This window comes from Schistocerca gregaria, chromosome 3 (genome assembly GCF_023897955.1).
Source record: "Schistocerca gregaria isolate iqSchGreg1 chromosome 3, iqSchGreg1.2, whole genome shotgun sequence".
Taxonomy (NCBI): domain Eukaryota; kingdom Metazoa; phylum Arthropoda; class Insecta; order Orthoptera; family Acrididae; genus Schistocerca; species Schistocerca gregaria.
This window is the reverse complement of record NC_064922.1, coordinates 906,846,645-906,867,341: the sequence shown is the minus strand read 5'-3', so window position 1 is coordinate 906,867,341 and position 20,697 is coordinate 906,846,645. Positions and strand designations below refer to the sequence as shown.

At 40.7% G+C, this 20,697-nt stretch overlaps 1 protein-coding gene across 1 annotated transcript in view; it reads right to left on the bottom strand.

Moving 5' to 3' along the window:
- The window catches only part of LOC126355237 (uncharacterized), a 141,451-nt gene extending 121,927 nt beyond the window's left edge, over window positions 1–19,524 (bottom strand). Inside the window, exon 1 of the mRNA XM_050005519.1 lies at window positions 19,250–19,524. The gene's annotated coding sequence lies outside the window, so the exon portion shown is untranslated. The remainder of the gene's footprint in view (window positions 1–19,249) is intronic.
- Between the last annotated feature and the right edge of the window lie 1,173 nt (window positions 19,525–20,697).

Below are 20,697 nucleotides of genomic sequence, written 5' to 3'. Positions count from 1 at the left end.
CATACCAGACGGGCATGAATCATACCTTACATCATCTTGCAAACACAGCTTGTGTGAGAAATGGGGTGGTAGCTAGGAGGAAGGTATTTGTCCTTACCAGGCTTAGGTACGGGTATGATCATATGTATGAAGGAGACAGTGCTTGCCCACAAAAGAAAGTTTCTGCAACATCCAAATGTGAATATCGTCTAGTCCTGAGGTGGAGGATCGGGATGAATTGAGAGCATGATCTAGCTCCCTCATAGTAAACACAGCATTGTAGCACTCATGATTCTGAGAAGAGGAGGCTATTGCCTGAGCCTCCTCCACTCGTTTCTGACCAAGGAAGGGAAAGTGATAGTGGGTGGAGCTCGAAATCTCTGCAAAATAGAGGCCCAAGAAGTTTGGGATTGCATCATCTGCTATGGTCAGGCCGGAAATTGGGGAACGGATGTTGGACCCTGAGAGCCATTGGAGGTTAGCCCAAATAACAGAAAAGGGAGTGGAACTGTTGAAAGAACTAATAAATTAAATTCAGGTAGCTTTTTTGCTATCCCGAAGAAGGCGACAATACTGAGCAAGCAACTGTTTATAATAAATATAGTCTGCCATCGTATGATGATGGTTAAAAATGTGGAGAGCACATTTCCACGTGCAAATTGCGTCACGGCCTGCCTCAGTCCACCAAGGGACCAGGACACAGTGAGGTAAAGGTGAAGTGCAAGGAATGGAACATTGTGCGGCAGTAAGGATAATGTAGGTAAGGTAGTCTACCTGGTAATCAAAGCTGAGGAAATAATTTTCATTGAAGGTCACCAGGCAGGAGTAAAGCCTCCAGCCAGCCTTAGAAAGCTGCCATTAAGGTGTGCACATAGGCAGGGTAGGAGTCAGCAATGGATAACACATGGGAAATGGTCACTAGAGTTTGTGTCAAAGAAAACTGTCTACTCAAGACGATGGGAAAGCTGGGCAGTGCAGAAGGAGATGTCCAAATGGGATTAGAATTGCGTGGAGTTTGAAAGGAATGTGGGTGCTGCTGTGTTAAGTCAGATGACATTAAGTTAACTGAGGTCAGCCAAGAGAGCACCTCTCTGACAGGTTCTGGGAGAACCCCAAAAGAGATGGTGCACATTACAGTCACCAAGCAGCAGAAAGGGGTGAGGTAATTGTCCAATAAGCTGGAGGAAGTCTGCCCTGGTGACACCGAATAATGGAGGTATGTTAATGATACAAATGGAAAGGTTCAAGTGAGGAAGGAAAATTTGGACTTCAATAGCTTGAAACTGGGTAGTCAGGGAGACAGTTTGACTATGAAAGTCATCCCAGATGAGCAGCATGACTCCCCCATGAGATAGAATGCTGTCCTCAGGGCAAAGGTCAGAGCAGACTGGAAAGAAATGCGAGAGGTCAAAGCAGTCGAAGATGCAATTTTGTTTCCTGGAGGCAGAGAACAAGTGGACAACATGATTCCAAGAACAGCCATAATTCTTCTTTTCTGGCTTTACAGCCATTAACATGCCACTAGAGGAGACTCATAATGAGGAAAGTGGAGAGGGAGGAGGGGGAAGGGAATAAAGGGGTGTCACCTTGGCAGCTGCTGAGTGCCGGCCATCAAAGATTCACTGCTTCCAGAGGCGGGTAAGGGATCCTGCTTCATGAGATCTACAGAGGTGCTGGTATTCTCCCTCTGTCGGTCTGCAGAGTCCAAGGCAGAAAAATGGTTGGCGGTGTGCACTGGCGACCAGGCAATCTGCCAAGTGAGGGTATCACGAAGTGACACTGTTGAAGAGGATCTCCAATTAGCGAAGGAGAAGGCCGTTTGCCTCTGTCTGATTTCTTGGAGCCTTTGCGAGTGGCAAATGATGATTCAGATGTCTGTTAGCTGGAGGACTATTCCTTCTGTCCTTTCCAGCCAGCCGATGGTGTAGCACGTGATTTCGCTCCATGAAGTGGAAGTTTGGTGACTTGTTGCACAGCTGGAGGAGGACACAGGGATGTTACCATGACATTGGGTGATCTTACAACCATAGTGCTGAATTTGAGATTGCATGGCCATGTCCTTTGTCGAACAAGATGTAGCAAGAACAATACTGTAGGTGCCAGATGGTAAAACTCACGGTTTCAGACTAGCCAACAACTTGTGAGCTACAGGGTAAGGGTCCTTTTCGTTCACTTGGATCTCCTGGACAGCCTGCTCACTGAGATACACAAAGGTTGTACGGTTGCCATTGCAATTGATGCAGTGTGGAGAAGAAGCTAGACAATCACCCTCTTGAGCATCCCTACCCTTGGCCAGGTGTTGACAGGTCATTCGAGTATGGCTGTAACGATGACACACTGGCAGCAGCACATTGGGTTTGAAATGTAACTTCATAGCCTGCTTTGATCTTGGACAGAAGCACCACTCTGTCAAATGTCAGGAAAAGAGTGCATGTGGGCACTAAGGATGCCTCTACCTTTTTCATCACCCAATAGACTGCAATGATGCCTTGATCAGAGAGGCACATTTGGATTTCTGCCTCGGTCAGACCATCAAGTAGCCTAGTGTATACAACACCATATATAGAATTCAGCATTCATTGGGCCTTGACATGTACAGGATAGCCATGGAGGAGCGAAGCTGCAAGTAACTGTTGTGCTTGAGAATCATAAGTCATTTCCAAAAGCATAGTGCCACAATTTTTGAAACAGTAAAAAGTTTATGTGCAGTAAATCTAATAGTATATTCTACAAAAAATTCAACTATATATGATAAAGTTATATCCCAAAATCGCAGTAGTCCAATGTAAGTTGGAAGTACCCCTATACACCGCTATAAGCACACTCTGTCCGGCATATGACGCTTGTCATACGTGACGACACAGTTGTTTGCAATTTCACAGTGCAACCATAGAAGACGTGCTCCTGAAGAATTTAATTGAAACAATAAGGTCTCTCACTCTGTCGAGTCCAGGAATAACCAACATGAAGGTGGGGAAAAGCTATCCTGTTTTGCTTTTTCATAGTCTTTGTTTTATTTGTTTGTTGTTTGTTTTGTATCATTTCTTTAGTTGTTTGGTTTTGGATATTACGTTTGACATCTACTCTATTATTTTACAGTATTTTGGGTGGCTGATAATCAGTGCAATAATGAGGGGACATTGTATTACCCATTGCAAAAAAGTACTACATACACATACACATTGTACACCATACACATGTGATTGTTGCAATATTATTGCACACTTTACAACATGTACCATAATTTTTAAAGTAATAATTAACAGGAGGTTCATATTTATCAGGTGATGTATCCTCTCTTGAGCCACGCATACCTAAAAATGTTCAAAAATCGAGGGGATAAAAACTGATTATGAATTAAAGATTGAATTTTCTGGATATTGTTCCTCAGGTGCAAATTTACATCATAGTCATATAGTAGGATTACACCAGAAAACTGTTTTAGAAAATTCTTCCATGGTCTGAATGTGTAAACATCAAGTGGCTGGATTATGCTGGTTGTTCCAGCAGGAATTGTCATAATTTTAATGTCCTTATTACCTGCGTCTATGTTGTTAAATTTCTATTTCATTTGGGCTGTCCAGGAATCCAAACACAGAACAGATCGTTCAGCAAACCGTTTAATGGCGCTATCTGATGTTAATTTACCATATATTGAGGCAAATGCAGCAATATTATCAGCTTTGTACATAGTTTGTTGAACAATGGGTCCAACCTGAGCATCTGTTTCCTGCCACACTACAAGCAAAGAGGATTGTAAAACTCCACTTACAGATATAACTAGCTATATTGTGGAGTTAAGGGTTAACGAATTCAACAGCTGAGTGAGACATTCAATTTTTAGTGTTGCTCTACAGGATAGGCTACTACCTACATGTGTCTCCAAATTAAATCCAGAGTGGTCCGAATTGTAAACATAGTCCTCTCCTAATGACGCGATATTCGATTTTACATTCGCCACAAATGTATTAGCTTTTTCTACTAATGGTTCTTTATTGGTTGACTGTTTTTGGGTAACAAATTTAGTAATCTTTCTGGAAATATTTCTATGCCTTACTTTAAAATGGGGGAACCATTTCATAGCTGCCATGAATACATGGCACAACAAAATAACTTCATTTCTCACTCTGAAAGCCTATTGTTCTAGGTCCAAATCATGAATAGGTAGTGACTTATCGCACACCTTCTACAATTGTTTCAATACACATCTGGAATTTGTCTCTTCATGCCCCACCTTCAGTGACTTGTGTTTCACACCTATATAGTGATTTTGTTTCCTTAACTTTTCTGAAATTATGTTGGACGCTTCTTAAACTTCTTTACACATCAAAACCTAATTGCCTTTTTCTTTTTTTTAATTCCAAATCTGTTACCATTTTACTCTTCTCACCTTAGGGATGGGAAGGAAAGTGCTTTTGAAGAAGAGAAATTTATTAACATCGATTATAGATTTAAGTGTCAGGAAGTCATTTCTGAAAGTATCTGTACGGAGTGCAGCCATGTATGGAAGTGAAACATGGACGATAAATAGTTTAGACAAGAAGAGAATAGAAGCTTTCGAAATGTGGTAATACAGAAGAATGCTGAAGATTAGATGGGTAGATCACATAACTAATGAAGAGGTATTGAATAGGATTGGGGAGAAGAGAAGTGTGTGGCACAACTTGACTAGAAGAAGGGATCGGTTGGTAGGACATGTTTTGAGGCATCAATGGATCACAAATTTAGCATTGGAGGGCAGCGTGGAGGGTAAAAATCGTAGAGGGAGACCAAGAGATGAATACACTAAGCAGATTCAGAAGGATGTATGTTGCAGTAGGTACTGGGAGATGAAGAAGCTTGCACACGATAGAGTAGCATGGAGAGCTGCATCAAACCAGTCTCAGAACTGAAGACCGTCCGCAGCTCGTGGTCAGGCGATAGCGTTCTCGCTTCCCACGCCCCGGTTCCCGGGTTCGATTCCCGGCGGGGTCAGGGATTTTCTCTGTCTCGTGATGACTGGGTGTTGTGTGATGTCCTTAGGTTAGTTGGGACTGATGACCATAGATGTTAAGTCCCATAATGCTCAGAGCATTTTTTTTTTTTTTTTTTTTTTTTTTTTTTTTTTACTGTAGACGAAAACTACAACAACCTTAGGGATGTATATAAAATATCGATATATCAACATTTTCTCCAAAAAATATCAATGTATATCAGCGATATTTTTTTCACACATATTGCTATTGAAATTGCAACATCAAATGAAAATATTTTTATTTTAGATCATATTTTTTGCCACAATTTTGGGTAAATATTTGAAATTGTCCTTTTGAAATTGTAGTAGCACATAATTTTACTTTCACTATGTGAATTAATCTCACTACTTTTTGAGCTTCCATCATGTCCAGTCTTTCTCTTTTACTGTGTGAAGTAAATATAGGTGGCACAAAGAAGAAGTACTATTACACTGGGGTCTGGCAGTGTGAATAGAATAACGCGATTTCCAATGTAAAAAAATAGCACACCAGTTGCATTAAAAAAATTAAATAATAACAAAATTTTAATGCAACTAGTTTACTATTTTGTCAGATAGGCATTCTTCAAAAACAGTTGATGAAATCTAAAAGACAAGATAGGTCTTTGTGGTATGCAGAGACATGTGAGGGGAAATGCTGATGTAATCAGCACTCTGTGCTACCAACAGAAGCTGCAACATTAAACTTCACTGTGCAATTTTGGCACTACAACTGTTGTGTTACTGGCATTTGCAGGAATGAAAAATCAGGTAAGTTGGTATGAAGTGTTCTAGACAAATTCCTTATCTGACTAAACTGAAAGATGGACCCATCACACACCTTTTATTGTGCCACTTACCTGCAGTTACCATTGTTGGCAAAGTGGTTATCAGCAAATGTGAATATGCATAACGTTTCTTTCACTTCTTGCTCTAAAGAGGATAGGCAGACTGCCAGCTTGTTGATGTACAGAATATCTAATAATTAATCAATACTTAAATATATAACTCTAAAACCAGCAGTATATTTTCAATGTGCAGCTGATTTTTTTTTTTTAATACGCCAGCACATCACTATTTTTTTCCCTCGATATATCAATAATTTTTTTTAATATACCGAAGCTCGATACTGATATTTTTATTAAATATCAATATATCAGATTCCTGATATTTTTTAAAAATATCAACAGTTTTATTTCTTACTGTCTACCACAACCACCTCATAATCCACTTCAAATATATATTCCTCTACGACAGCATCAGGAAATACACTTTCCCCATCATAAGTCAAGGTGCTTCAACAATCTACAAATATGTCAGTGTTGATGGACTCTGTAATCAAATCCACTAAATTTAATGCAAACAATGCTTCTGCATCAGTAATGAAAGAGTCGATATTGTATTGCAGATGATCGAAGCTTTTATTTAATAGGTATAATACAGTCTTTGGATTCATCATGCTGTATTCAGAATAAACGTTACATTCTGTATATGCTATTTAATTTCAATCTGACATTTGGTCTGCAAATTTCGGTTGCCTGTTTACGGGAATAGTGATTACTGAATGACAGTAAGTGTATCGTACACATGCAGTTGAAGGGCATGAGTATATAAATGTATACCTATCCTGCTGCCTGGCTGACCAATACTTCCTCACCACTGTGTTTCCACCAAGTAATTTAATGCCCATACACGCCTTACTGCTTGATGTGTATTGGCGTAAACATGAGGTGGCCACGCGTGCATGTGCCGAGGTGTTGAGTTGACTGAGGGTGTCATGCCCTTGTCACCACCCCCCAGAGTACATGATCACAGTGTAGATCACAATATACATGTGGCCAGAATAAGTCCGTAATAATGCTTCCGACATGCTCATAGTTACTGCAGCCTTTGTAATAATTTATAGTGTAGATAGGTATCTTATTTATTTATTTATACATCCAAGTTCCCTAAGACCAAACTGAGGAGCAAATCTCCAAGGTCATGGAACGCGTCAGTACATGAAATGGCAACATAAAAGTAATAAAAGATGAAAATAAAATGTTTATGAACCCGAAAAAAGTCAAACTATAAGTTTTTCAATAACTTTAGCAAACACTGATGGCATAGAAATAGGTCTAAAATCGTCTAAATTATCCCTGTCTCCCTTTTTATAAAGCAGCTTTACTCCTGAGTACGTTAATCATTTAGTAAACTGACCATTCCTAAAGTAAAAATTACAAATATGGCTAAATACAGGGCTAATACGTGATGCACAGTACTTCTGATAGGACTCCATCATATCCATGAGTGTCCATAGTCTTCAGTGATTTAACTGGTGACTCAATCTCCCCATTGGCTGTATCACAGAGGAGTATTTCAGACATCAATTCTGGAAAGGCATTTGCCAAGAGTGTTCTCTGATTCCCTGTAGGAACTAAATTTTTATTTAATTTACCAGCAATGCTCAGAAAATGATTGTTACATACTGTGCATGTATCTGAATTACCAGCAACATAAATATTTTTATTATGAACTGAATTTATATAGTCAACCTTGTGCTGCTGACCAGACACTTCCTTCACAACTGACCACATGGTTTTTAATTTTTTCCTGTGAATTAGTTATTCTATTTGCATATCACATACTCTTAGCCTTCCTAATAACATTTTTAAGCACCTTACAGTACTGTTTGTAATGGGCTACTGTGACTACTCCTAACATTTTGATATAATTCCCGCTTTGTTCTCCATGATATCCTTATCCCACTAGTCAGCCACCCGGTCTGCCTTTTACTACTCGTACCCCATTTAGAATATTCTACTAGAAAGAACTCTCAAAGAACATGAGAAATGTGTTAAAGAAAACATTATATTTGCCATCTATGTTATCAGCACTATAAACATCCTGCCACTCTTGTTCCTTGACGAGGTTTAATAAACCCTCTAATTGCTGTTGGATTAACTTTCCCACATAGTTTGTAATTATATGTGATACTTGTTTGAGTACAAAAGCATAGCCAAAGATGGCTAAGTACAGGGGTAACACATGCAGTATAGTACTTCTGCTAGGCACTCCACAATTTCCATGAGAGTCCTTAGTCTTCAGTGATTTAATTATTGACTCAATTTCCCTCTTGTCTGTATCACAGACAAGTATTTCAAACATCAATCCCGGAAAGCATCCCCGAAAAGTGCATCACGGTCTGAAAGGCCATTCACCCTTTTACTAACAGAATGCCCACCTAGTAATGAAGAATAAAAATGCTGTCTATAGCTGTGCTCCTGTTCCCCTGCACCCTGTCTGCATTGGATCATATGAATTTTAGAAGATCTAACATCCTTTTTCTTGCACCATAATATATAAAATTTACATTGAAATCACCACATATAACTAATTTTTGGTACTTCCTATAAAGTGAATCAAGAACCCCCTCTAGCTTGAGAAGAAATGCTCTGAAGTCAAGAGTTAGGGGACCTATAAACAACAACAATTAGAAGTTTAGTTTCACTAAATTCAACTGCCCATGCACAACATTCAGATATCTGTTCAGTGCAGTGCTGTGATATGTCTATGAACTCAAATGGAGTACTGTTTTTTATGTACATGACCACCACCCTCCCTGACAAGGAAATCCTTGAAAAACAGCCAGCTAATATGTAGATCCCGGTAAAGGAAGGCTCTGAATTGTAAAATTATTTACTTGGTGCTCCGATATACCAATAATTTCAGAGTCAACATCTATAAGCAGTTCACTAACTTTATCTCTAATACCTCTTATATTTTGATGAAATATGCTAATTCCTTCTCTACTTGGAAACATGACTTCCTCTGATGGTGAAACCTTAGTTAGAGGGACTTCCTTTAAGCAGGTATACCTATCAGCCGATTTCAATCTAAAAAAGGTGCAGCTCTAACACCAGCCACTACAGACATTTTTCCATGAGTGATACCACCACTACACTGTCACCTATAAGCTTAGCCAGTGTCCCCTTCCCATACCTATTGAGGTGCAGTCCATGCTTGGTGAAACTTGATCTACTGATAGACTCAATTGGCACCACTGAAATGTGACCCATGCCCTCTGCCATCTGCACATTCTCCAGCCCCATGTTAACGCGCCTAACAGCCGCATTAAGATGAGGCCGATCATGACACTGAAACAGTTGCACAAAATGCACATTAGTGCCACTAGTTTGGCCTTTCCCATAATACTCTCTTTTGGCAATATATCACAAATATATGGAATAAGGAAATAAGGATATACAATGGATGATGATTCATGCTGGAACAACCGGCATAATCCAGCAACTTGATGTTAATACACTCCTGGAAATTGAAATAAGAACACCGTGAATTCATTGTCCCAGGAAGGGGAAACTTTATTGACACATTCCTGGGGTCAGATACATCACATGATCACACTGACAGAACCACAGGCACATAGACATAGACACAGGCACAGAGCATGCACAATGTCGGCACTAGTACAGTGTATATCCACCTTTCGCAGCAATGCAGGCTGCTATTCTCCCATGGAGACGATCATAGAGATGCTGGATGTAGTCCTGTGGAACGGCTTGCCATGCCATTTCCACCTGGCACCTCAGTTGGACCAGCGTTCGTGCTGGACATGCAGACCGCGTGAGACGACGCTTCATCCAGTCCCAAACATGCTCAATGGGGAACAGATCCGGAGATCTCGCTGGCCAGGGTAGTTGACTTACACCTTCTAGAGCACGTTGGGTGGCACGGGATACATGCGGACGTGCATTGTCCTGTTGGAACAGCAAGTTCCCTTGCCGGTCTAGGAATGGTAGAATGATGGGTTCGATGACGGTTTGGATGTACTATGCACTATTCAGTGTCCCCTCGACGATCACCAGAGGTCTACGGCCAGTGTAGGAGATCACTCCCCACACCATGATGCCGGGTGTTGGCCCTGTGTGCCTCGGTCGTATGCAGTCCTGATTGTGGCGCTCACCTGCACGGCGCCAAACACGCATACGACCATCATTGGCACCAAGGCAGAAGCGACTCTCATCGCTGAAGACGACACGTCTCCATTCGTCCCTCCATTCACGCCTGTCGCGACACCACTGGAGGCGGGCTGCACGATGTTGGGACGTGAGCGGAAGACGGCCTAACGGTGTGCGGGACCGTAGCCCAGCTTCATGGAGACAGTTGCGAATGGTCCTCGCCGATACCCCAGGAGCAACAGTGTCCCTAATTTGCTGGGAAGTGGCGGTGTGGTCCCCTACGGCACTTCGTAGGATCCTACGGTCTTGGCGTGCATCCGTGCATCGCTGCGGTCCGGTTCCAGATCGACGGGCACGTGCACCTTCCGCCGACCACTGGTGACAACATCGATGTACTGTGGAGACCTCACGCCCCACGTGTTGAGCAATTCGGTGGTACGTCCACCCGGCCTCCCACATGCCCACTATACGCCCTCGCTCAAAGTCCGTCAACTGCACATACGGTTCACGTCCACGCTGTCGCGGCATGCTACCAGTGTTAAAGACTGCGATGGAGCTCCGTATGCCACGGCAAACTGGCTGACACTGACGGCGGCGGTGCACAAATGCTGCGCAGCTAGCGCCATTCGACGGCCAACACCGCAGATCCTGGTGTGTCCGCTGTGCCGCGCGTGTGATCATTGCTTGTACAGCCCTCTCGCAGTGTCCGGAGCAAGTATGGTGGGTCTGACACACCGGTGTCAATGTGTTCTTTTTTCCATTTCCAGGAGTGTACATTCAGACAATGGAATAATTTTCTAAAACATTTCTCTGATGTAACCCTACTATATGGCTATAATGTAAATTTGCACCTGAGGATTAATATCCTGAAAATTCAATCTCTAACTCATAATCAGTTTTCACCCCCCCTCCATTTGTGAACATGTTTAGGTATGCGTGGTTCAAGAAAGGATACATCACCTGATAAATATGAACCTCCTGTTAATTATTGCTTTAAAAATTTTGGTACATGTTGTAAAGTGTGCAATAATATTGCAACAATCACATGTGTATGGTGTACAATATGTATGTGTATGTAGTATTTTTTTGCAATGGGTAATACAATGTCCCCTCATTACTGCACTGATTATCAGCCACCTAAAATACTCTAAAATAATAGAGTAGATGTCATACGTAATATCCAAAACCAAACAACTAAAGAAATGATACAAAACAAGCAACAAACAAATAAAACAAGATCACAAAAAAACAGAACAGCCTCTCCCCATCTCCATGCTGGTTATTCTCGGACTCGATAGTGCATTGCACTGTGAAATTGCAAACAAATCTACTGCCATGTATGACAAGTGTCATACACCAGACAGAGCGTACATACAGCGGTGTATAGGGTTACTTCCAACTCACATCAAACTACTGCGACTTTGGATATAACTTTATCATATATGGTTGAATTTGTTGTAAAATATACTATTAGATTTACTCCACATAAACTTTTTACTGTTTCAAAAATTGTGAGGTGAGAGGAGGATTTTGAAAGACATCAAAATGTTTAAACACATGATTGCACAGTTGTAATGTACTTCCATGGTACTAGAGGGAGCTGTAGAAGGCAAAAAACGTACAGGAAAACAGTGACTGGAATACGTCCAGCAAATTACTGAGAATGTAGGTTGCAAGTGCTACTCTGAGATGAAGAGGCTGGCACAGCAAAGGAATTCTTGGCAGGTCCCATAAAACCAGTGAGAAGACTGATGACTTGAAAACAGCCTCCATCTATCTAAGGAGGAAAGCTACCCACCATTCTGATTCATCGACAGCACTGATTCTAGCACTTAAAGTGTTGTTGAGGAATGTACTCCCTAGAGCTCAGGATGGTACAAAGCCTCAGAATAGGGGGCTTGGAGAGAGCACTGCAAGGACACTTGACCAGCAGGGGAAAAAGGGCACAATGTGATGTGTGTTCCAAATAAACTAATGGACTATTAAGTGTAGCAGCAAATAAGCAGCCTTTTAACATAAAGGAAACTCGAGTGAGTAGGCTCTGTAGGCTAAACGTGGCCTCTGAAATGTGTAGCTTAAGCTGCTTGGAACACCCGTAGTGGAAACTGGTTCTATAAATATGTTACAACATTACCTGGACTTGGGAATCTAAGGTTCAGAATCACAGAGAGGGAGGGGGGTCTTCCAATAAAAGGAGTGGCTGTGCAGCACCACTACCATTTTGTGGGCAAATCTATGGGAGTATAAAATGCACTGCAGCTGCTGCTGCTGCAGGCAGCTGGCAAACATGAGACGTTGGCATTTCAATTACAGTAACAGGACAGTTTGCCTTTGCTCTGCTATGCAAAATCTGTCAGCACAGCAGTAAGATGCGGTTCTTACAGTACAAGCAATGGGATTTCTCCACTGACGAACTTTAGTGTTAGTGCTGACTATAAGTGGAACACTTACATAACAAGTGCACTTCTATTCAGTATAAACAAGCGTCATTTTGTAGTAGATTCATTTACAGCCCAGCAGTACCACTAGGACGTGGACGTGGACAACAGGGAGCCACCAACAGCTGTCACAAGTTCAATCCTCCGTCGCTGTATCACCTTCCTACATCAAGTCCACATTCTGCACTTAGTGCCACAGTGTGACAGAGCTATTCCACACCCATTCTACCAGTGAGCTGGACTCCTACCCAGGGGGGCAACGAGTCGAGTCCCAGTCACAGCAGATGCCTTTTGCTGTCTTTGATGCAAGCACTGCCAGGCCTCACACCATTACTGGCCACGATGCATCGGTGCACCAGGGAGCTGGCTACTACTGCAAGTACTGTGGCCACCTTTAAGTGCCACTGACACTGTGTGCGTATGATACAATTCATGTAATTGGGTTGCATGCTGCTTGTTGGGCACTGACTGGATGTGCTGTGAGCTAGCTTGACACTAGTTGTCACCTCCCTCAATGGCTATGTGAACCCCGCCATGTGCTGAAAGGGGAGTCATCACTACTCCACACTGCCAGAGTGCAAACATCTGAGTAAAATAAACAGCCAATTCTCTAGCCCACCTCAAGCCAACAGCCCCGCCGCAACCCTCCACTATCAGCCATCCTGCTCCAAAGCAACCCTGCCACCCCTGGTGTTGGCTACAAGGCAGGGCACACTATCCGAGGAGTAGGAGGCAGTCCCCACAGACAGTTTCAAAGCAAAAGTCACCACAAAATATTGTGAGGATAGTCTTTTGTTCCATGGAGGACACTGACACTTTGACATTCTGATGGCAATAGGAACAGTGTAACATTTGGCATGTAGCCCTGAGGGACACCTTTCACTTGGACTCTTGGGGAGATGACTGATGAACCAACTCTAACAAGTTACAATCAGAGAAATAAAAACTGATAAATAAAAAAGGGTCAGGGAGCCTCGAAAGGCCTAGTCACAGAGGCTAAATAAAAGATGCCACCAAGCCATGTCAAATGCCCTACATAAAGAAGACAGGACTGTGAATACATGTTGCCACTTACAAGAAGCCTACCAGTGTGCTGGAATCAACCTAACCAAATAGTCCCTTCTGGAAACCATATTGATAGGGGGCAAAAGGACCCAGCCTAATCATCAAGCTACTGTCTTTCATGCAGTTTGCAGAACATGTTGGTGAGACTAATGAATAAGTAGCTGTCAACACACAGAGTTTTGCCGTGGTTAAGGATTGGAATGATACTATCTCTTCGTTGTGAAAGGAAAACACACCAGCTAGGAAAATACAGTTGAAGACCCTCAGCAGATGTAGTCTGCGAGTCAAATTCAGATATGAATCATCTGATTATGAATTGAATCAGGTCCTGGGGCTGTATCATGAGATGAGTCAACAGCCTGAAGCAGTTCCAAGATTCGTGAAAGATTCATGATACAATACAGGGTTATGGGAGTAAAGAATTATGGAACATCTTCAACTTGTCTTTTATGCATTCAGAAGGTAGAAGTATGAAGAGGATGCCATTATTGCCAGAAACTGGGTCATGAGATCTTCAGTAACAACTGATGCCCCAATAGAAATACCACCATGAAGGAAGACACCATTAAAAGTTGTTGATCTTCGCTGGCACATTAGACAATCGAATTTGCCCACACCTTCACACCAGGTATGATGAGGCATACATTCATAAGGAGTGGACCTTAACATTCCCAGCACTCCTTACTATATTTAATTGGGTAGTGAGACTTTGCAAGAAACCACTCAAAAGTGATTAGGGCAGTCTGCAAAGCATGTAGCTCGAGTCATGCAGTGCCTATCGACAGACCTGAATAGCTGCTGCAATTTTTTTTGGTAAATCACAGAAAAGGCTGCCAGTTGAAGGAGCCCACAGAAATGGGGGCAGCAGTTCCATAAGTGTATCTGATAGCACTGAAAATGTCTCACACAATTTTGTTGACACCATCTGATGGACAGTGGGGAAACACAGAGGTATACAACTTCCAGTTGTCTCTTCAGAGAGCCCAATTTGTTAAATGCTCTGTAGAGCACTGACAAGGAAGGGACAGGATCACAGGGAAATCATCACAAAGCAATTGTAAGATTAATAGCTGAAAACATGTCATGGGTGTCACTAAAGTCAGTAGGCTTTCAGTCATCATAATCAGAAAGAAATTTTCAATCAGAAGGCCCCTACTAAACAACATGGCAATCCTCCAGAAGGGGTGGTGTGCATTTATATCCCAAAGTAGGGGAAAGGGAAAAAGAGGGAGCAGATGAAGTGCTGTCAGATGTTTATCTTATATCTGAGGCTAGTGTAATCGGGTACTGAAATGTCACAGTGCTTTTAAAGCACTTGCGCATAATGTTTATGAGGCAAAGCACTGGAAATACGCTGGTGCTTACATCGGTGAATGCAGAACACTGCCTAAAAACACTCTGTGAGCCAAATTTGATCTGGGGCTGGCGCATCTGCCTGTGACCCCAAAGAGGGCACTTTAATAAGTTCAGCTATATGGGTGGGTACAGCGATCCATCCTGATATACATGTTATGTTCCAATGATGATTTTCCATTGAAACAAACTAAAAATAAAACAAATGTTTTGTACTGAAAAATAATCAAAAGCTTGGAGAACGATTGTCCAGGAATCACCAAACCATTACAGATAATGAGTTACTGTATGAAACTGACCAAAAAATGCAGAATTTACACGAATTTAGTTGCAATGCAGCATGCAAGACACACTGTCTAAGTTGAGGAGGCAGTGTAGTTAGGAAACAAATCTTTCTAAAATCATTATTGTTAATTGTCTCATAGGGCATAAACTTGAGAGCACACTCTTAAAAATGAACCAAGCTTTGAATGTAAAGTAAAAAATTTTTCACATGAAATGTTGCTGCATTGTATACAAGAACAATAAATACTGAACATACTCATTGTCAATCCACTGCCATTTAACAATTACACTATTTTCACTCAAGTGGCTGTGTTAAGTAGTGTTGTTTCAAGTATAGCAAATTCATGCATTATACAGTAGTATTAACACAACCTATGAAGGTGGATTTGAGATGTGATATGACTGCTCTTGTCTAATTGGATCTTTCTCCTTTGATGCCCAAACAACTGATGCTAAAAGTGGATGCATTATGTTTTCATGAATCATCTGTATTGATGTATTGCCTAGGGAAATTTTCCCATTATAGTAACAGTTGTGTTCAGAGAACTAAAGCCAAGACACATGCAAGATGTGGGTCAACAGACGCGTCTGATCCCACCTGTCGGCTTTGACCCATGACGCAAGGGTGTTGTGGTGAGTGACGTCATGACGGTGCGGAGTTTAGTTTATGAGTGTGTTGTGTTTGTAGAAGTTGTCTTGTTGTGGTTGGTGGTGTGTCTACAGTCCGCGTGTTATGTGGTGTATTGGGTTCATTTGGGTGTTGGTGCTTGAAGTGTGCGTTTGTCAGTCATGATTGTTGTAGAAAAACGGAAATTAGTTTCAGTGAGTTATGAATGAAGCTTCCGTTGTGTTTATGTTATTGTGGTGTCGTTTGATGTTATTGATTTGCTGTTTGTCATGTGGTAAGTCGTTTAATTCAATTTGTGGCTTCTTTTGCTACGTATGGATATGACTTCTAAGTTTACTAGTGCGCGTCTGCAGGCAGAATGTGTTGTCTGTAATTAAGTTTCTGCAACTTTTTGGGCTTACGGCAAAGACAGTGATATGCAGCGTATGCAAGATGAATATGCGAGTTGGGGGTTGGGTTCGGGTGTGTTTTGTGTGTGTGTGTGTGTGTGTGTGTGTGTGTGTGTGTGTGAGAGAGAGAGAGAGAGAGAGAGAGAGAGAGAGAGAGAGAGAGAGAGAGAGAGAGAGATTGGGGTGGCTGAACCAGTGTGTCGCACCGGAACTTTTTTGTGGTAAGCAGTCTTTTTTTGGGTCTATTGTTTGCGTGTTATGGTGTTTGGTGGGGCTTTTATGTGTTGTTGGGTCAGTGTTATTTATTGCATGTGTTGGTAGTTGATGTTCTGTTATCGGCATGTGTGGTTGATTTATGTATCTTAGGGGAAGTACTCGACTCCAGTCTTTTTTTGATATCGTCAGTTGCATTTTAGCTACATAGGTCACGGGAACTGACCGATACCATAGTGTCATTGTAGCTATGTGTGTTTTGGTATCGTGAGCTGTTGTTGACCTAGATAGGTCAAGGGAAGCATTCGATTCCAATGTGTCATAGCTATGCATGTTTTGGTATCGTAATCTGCTGTTGACCTATATAGGTCAAGGGAAGTATCCAATTCCAATTTTTGTTGTTTTAGGTGTTGGTTTTGTGGTATCAATAGTTGCGATGTAATTATAATTTTTGGAGTAGTTGGTTTTTATTTTGTGGTATCGACAATTGCGGTTGAGCTATGTAGGTGAATTGAAGTGATCAATTCCTGCCGATATTGTAAGTGTAATGGAATTTGGGAATTTTGTGGTATTTTTATGTTGTCGTTTTGTGTGGTTTGAGATCATGGTGTGTGTGTGTCTGTACATGTTTATATTTAGTTTGTCCCCAACCAAAAGACCCCAATTTCCCGCGCTGGTCCTGTTAGTTTGATTATATTTTTGGAGGGAGATGTGTTTGTTGTCGTCATCAGCACAATACTGGAGACATTGAGAATTTTCGTTGCCGCCATATTGGTGACATCATAGGTCAAAGCAGACAGGTGCAATCAGACGCTCCTGTAATCCCCAAGATGCCACCTGCAGGAAGACTGGTCAACCATTGGCAACATACATTCATCTGGAACCTTTTTTTTTTTTACAACTTTGTATTGCAATGTTCACCGTCAGAGCACACACAAGGTACCATTACTGGTTTCAACATATTACCAAGCCATGCTCAGATGATCTGAGTGTTTTATATAGTAATTCTTCAACAGAACAGGCCCCAGGGGATGCTCACAGTCTAAACATACATATGTCTCTCTCGACCTGTATAGTTCAGGAGCTATAGTGTAAGACTGTTGCATTCAAATCACCTCATCTCATTGTTATCAGTAATTATACCATTTGATTAATTTGAGGTTATCATACACAGTTAAAATAAACAATGGAAAATACAGGACGGTATAATGACATTATTATAAAAAGGATAACTACTACTCACCATATAACAGAGATGTTGAGTCGCAAACCGGCATAACAAAAAGACTGCTTAACAAGTGAGCTTTCGGCTAAAAAATTTCATCGAAACCACTGCCCTGGTACCAAGGCTGGACTCAGCACCCAGAGATAGTAGCTTGTGTGTGTGTGTGTGTGTGTGTGTGTGTGTGTGTGTGTGTGTGTGTGTGTGTGCTGTCTCCTTTAGAAGAAGGCCTGTGTGCCACTCAGCACCTTCACTATATGGTGTGTAGCAATCTATCCTTTTCATAATATTGACACATACAGGCCTAATTAAAAGCTTTACAAGACAGCCACTGTACCTCCCTAAGGCAGTATTCCTAGTTTGTGTAAACATTATTTGTTTCTCTGTTCAGTATCAAATGGATTGAACAATAAGCTTTTGTGTTTACAGCTTGTCATTTGCTTTAAACACTTCATTTTTATATATAATTTTTAAAATACCCCTACACTTATTTTTGAGATGCAATCAATAGCTCAAGACAATGATACCTACCCTGTTGTATTCCCTCCTCTATATTATCATTGACTGGATTAAGACATTTTAATTTCCTATTCAATTTTAGAATTTTTAGATTAAAAATGTGTAACATAATAGTGAAGAAATTCAATTATGGATCTTATCTTAGGACTGCAAATAATAATGACACTTATGACAGATCCTCACATGCTATGTCAAAGCCCTTATCTGCACTATACTTTCACCAACAGATCCTAGATCTGTACTTACACCTGTGTTGAGCTTGAAAATAATGGAGCAGCACAAACAATTTCAAACTGTGGTTCCCACCATGAAGCATGTCTGGGCAGCTCATTCACACTTTAATCACGTTTCAATTCAGCAACACTATAGCTTCAGATAATCATATTACACACAACATTCCTTCTAAACATCTCAAAGCTTCAAACACAGTTTCAATCCGAATTATGAACTGAACTCAGTTTCGTAATCAGCTAATTTTAATGCTTAGCAATGTAGTACCAAAAATGATATCACTAGCATATTTGCAGACAAAACAAAATGAAAAAATAAAATATGATGATGATATGAAAAATTGCTAGATGCTGGTATCTTACAATTTCGCCTGTAGAGGAGATGCGTATTTCCATTTCCAAATAAAGCAAGTGCACACAGTTGTCAGGCCAGAACGTAAAAATGTTAGTTTAAAATATCATGAATACCTTCTCACAAAGTAAAATGTGGCAGTTTTCAAAAAGATCTGTATTTCTTAATATTTCTGTTTAATGTGAAGACTGCAATGGGACATTTGTGTACTTTGTGACCAGCTGTTAACATTAATCTCGTCAAGAAAGTAGTATTGGAGCGAAGAGTACGTCAGTTATAGTAGTCTATATAACGAAAGGGATACAGACAGTGACACTTTCTAACTTGAAGCGAACACAGAGTGGACATTCTTGCTATAACTGGCACGCTCTTGTCAACGCCCTCGTATCTATACAACTCGCCAGTGCATAATACTGCTACAAATCTACACCGTAATTTCTCCAGATGAAAAAACAGGAGCTTGTTTACTGGTTACAAAACAATTAAACACAATTAACTGTGCACTACGGCGTAACTACAAGCAACTGCGCATAATTATCAACTAATAAATGCCACATAGCATGGCTGATCATTTTTATATGTAGTAATAAGTATAATTATCTACTGCATATTAAATTAATCTTACCTTTCCATATGTGTTTTTTAAGTTGTTTCCAATTGAAAGCAAGTTCTGTGCACCTCAAGAAAATTACACGATCGTTTATGACGAGGAGAAGCATACATTATGTCAACAGCAGACTTTCGGATAGACGAAATCAAAATTTCACTTGCCGTCGCCAATGTAAACAAAAAATATTGTCGAGTTCTGCTTTCGAACACTACCGAACACAAACACCAACCAAAGATGATAGCATTACATGACGAGAGATGTGCATTAATGTTACAACGAAATCTGTCCGATTTTCGCCCTGCGTCGTCTTATGAAATACAAAAGAAACAATAATTTACAGTTCACTTATCTTCTCACAAGACACGAGTAAAAACATTGTTTAAGAGGAAATAAATGTTATTACAAAGCCGTTAGTCATTGTTGCTCGTTTCCAGTGGACGTATAAAAGAAGTGTGAGTTTAACTGTAGCATAAATTTTATTTCATTGGCGTAGTTGGCATATTTAAAATAGTGAATCACATTCGTTGCAGTCATAATTTATCGATAGGTAATTACAACACGCTTTGTCAACAAACCTCAAACTGAATTTATTGATGGGTAATTACAACACACATTATCAAGAAACCTCAAACTGTCAGATCACCCCACAATCTGCGAAATTAAGATCACCCCAGAAGCTGCGAAATTAAGACCAGAATATGTAATTTGTCACAAAACAACAATTTCGTATGAATTGAGATGTGTCAGTCTACAGTACAGCTCTTGTATGTGCATGTGCTGAATAAACCGCCGTTAAGTGAACTAGTGTTCGTCATTCATCTAATTACACGTTCTTCTATGTGACAATATCAGTGTAAGCTACTAGTGACTTCCATGAAATGTATATGTGTAATAATCGAACAATTGAATTTTTGCTAGGCTCCAAGCTCTCTGCAAAATCAGACATTCTGAAAATCTCCATGGATAGAGTAAGAAAAATTATCCTGTATACATTATTCATTTTTGTGACTTCAGTATTTGTACGTAGCATTGTATTTTTCTTATGCTACGAGGAAGATTGTTCATGGCGCCAATTTAGTTTAAACAAGAATCTGCTTTAATTCCAGTACTGCAAATATAGTGACCAGCACGAAATTAGGGCTTCAAGGTCATCTCACCGTCTTATAGCATTTCCAGTTCTCTTTTATTTTCTTCATTTCAATTGTTCGTAAAAATTAAAAAAAAATACTGCGCAATCTATTTTTAGTCTAGAATATGATGGAATACTTTCTAAAAGAAAATTCTCACTAGCTGCTAGGAAAAAAATTAAAACTAACGTTACAAGACATTTTGGAGGAAAACAATTTTTACCTCAACCTGCGTTAGTAACAGAATCACTAATGTAATTGGACTGAAAAAAAAAATGAACATCCTCAAAGTTTACAGATGCATATGCTAAGGAAACGTTAGCGACAGTCCCGCCC